General features: G+C 42.8%; 1 non-coding gene across 1 annotated transcript; it reads left to right on the top strand.

The window, feature by feature from the left end:
- Positions 1–1,681: 1,681 nt before the first annotated feature.
- On the top strand, positions 1,682–1,787 carry LOC123325159. Its single transcript, XR_006540267.1, has one exon. It is a non-coding gene; the product is annotated as a U6 spliceosomal RNA (small nuclear RNA).
- Positions 1,788–2,353: the final 566 nt, after the last annotated feature.

Genomic DNA, 2,353 nt, shown 5'->3' on the forward strand with positions numbered 1-2,353 from the left:
GCCTGATGTGGGGCTCGATCCCAGGACCCTGGGATCATGACCTGAGCCGAAGGCAGACGCTTAACAACTGAGCCACCCAGGCGCCCCAATAAATAAAATCTTTAAAAAAAATGAACAAGTACGTTCATGGCAGTATATTATTTTTAATAATTCAAAACAGGAAACACCACAAATCCCACAGTGGTGGCGTGGATGAACGAGGGCGTGTCTGAACAGGGAGTGTGCTCAGCAGTGCCCACGAATCTCACTAACATAATGTCTAAAAAACCACACAAAGATTATGATTCTCTTTATATAAATTTAGCAATTAAAGTCAATGTGTGCTGTTAGAAGTCAGAATAGTGGTTACTTTTTTCAGTCATTTTTTTAAGTTGTGGGAAAATACATGTAGGATTTACTATTGTAAGCATTTTAAAGTGTCCGATCCAGTGGCATTCAGTACATTCAATGTTGTGTATCCATGACTTCTGTCGAGTGCTTGAACTTTAAGCAGCAACCCCCCCTCCGCCCTCCATGATGTTCCTTTTGAAGAGGAGGGAATGATGACTGGGAGGGAACATAATGGGGGCTTCTGGGTGGTGGTAATGTTCTATTTTTTTATCGGGGTGGGACTATATGGATGTGTTCATGTTGTCAAAATTTAGCTGTACACTTGTAATTTATATATGTTTTGTATGTGTGTCATATCTAAGTACACATTAATTTGGAGATATGTAATATCTACCTATTTGTATAGATAACTATTATATAGATTTTTTTGTTTAAGAAATAAAATTATTTTATTTAATAAAATATTTTTATTAATGTATAAATATATTAGATATTTATATGTAAAGTATTAACAGTCTTTTTTTCTAGGAGGTAGGATCATGAATATTTTCTACTTTGTTTTGCTAATTTGTGTTTTCCAATTGGTTTTCATGAATATGTATTACTCTGGTAATAGTTTTTAACAGTGAAGTAGTTTTAAATTTAAAATAACTTGGGAGGCGCTTGGGTGGCTCAGTCATTAAGCGTCTGCCTTCGGCTCTGGTCGTGATCTCAGGGTCCTGGGATCAAGACCCACATCAGGCTCCTTGCTCAACAGGGAGCCTGCTTCTCCCTCTCCCACTCCCCCTGCTTGTGTTCCCTTTCTCTCTGTCTCTCTGTCAAATAAATAAAATCTTAAAAATAAATAAATAAAATAACTTGGGATGCCTGGGTGGCTCAGTCGGTTAGACGTCTGCCTTCGGCTCAGGTCATGATCTCAGGGTTCTGGGATCGAGCCCCGCATCGGGCTCCCTGCTCAGCATGGAGCCTGCTTCTCCCTCTGCCTGCTCCCCCTGCTTGTGCTCTCTCTCTCTCTCTCTCTGTCAAATAAATAAAATCTTGAAAAAAATAAAGGAAAATAGCATTAATTGCAGTGTCTCACAAGAGAAAATGTTCCTTACCATCAGAGTCAATGGGAGTGTCCCCACAGAACTTTGCCTGGTTACCATTTTGCCCCAAGGCTGACCCTTCTAGATGTGTCCATCACCCTGCATGGTTCTGGCTGGGACAGACATTCTCTCTCCCTGACCGCCTTCTGGTGGGTGTGGGAGGAGGGTGTGAGGGAGACATGTGGGAGGGAGGTCCAGCTCTCCTTGGCCACCGGGTGGCTGTACTCAGAGGACTCTGTCGAGCTGGAATTAAACTTGAAGTAGAGCTCACTTCTCAGCACATAGGCTGAAATTGGAATGATACACAGAAGATTAGCATGGCCCCTGTGCAAGGCTGACATGTAAATTCATGAAGCATTTCATATTTTATTTAAAAATAAAAAATAGGGGCGACTGGGTGGCTCAGTTGGTTAAGCGTCTGCCTTCGGCTCAGGTCATGACCCTAGGGGTCCTGGGATCGAGTCCCGCGTCGGGCTCCCTGCTCAGCAGAGAGTCTGCTTCCCCCTCTGCTCATGCTCGTTCTCTCTTCTCTCTCTCAAATAAATAAGATATTTTAAAAAATTAAAAATAAAAATAAAAAATAATAAACTTGAAGCAAAAGCAGGGGAATCTGAGAAGACGGAGGCCAAGGTGAGCAGGCTACGTGGACTGGCCCGAAAGGCGCGTCAGGAGCAGCCAAGGGCTTCAAGCAAGCCCATGACCCCTCCGGTCCATCATTCCAGAAACAAGCAACCATTCCAGAGAACACTCAGCCTTCCTCAGCCACCTTGCATCCACCAAAAGAGAAAAATCCTAAGTACTAAGTACATCTGCATGTACAGCTCCCTGGCATTCTTGTTCAGGACTTTTTTTTTTTTTTTTTTTTAAGATTTTATTCATTTATTTGACAGAGAGGGACACAGCGAGAGAGGGAACACAAGCCGGGGGAGTGGGAG

This window comes from Neomonachus schauinslandi, chromosome 6 (assembly GCF_002201575.2).
Source record: "Neomonachus schauinslandi chromosome 6, ASM220157v2, whole genome shotgun sequence".
Taxonomy (NCBI): domain Eukaryota; kingdom Metazoa; phylum Chordata; class Mammalia; order Carnivora; family Phocidae; genus Neomonachus; species Neomonachus schauinslandi.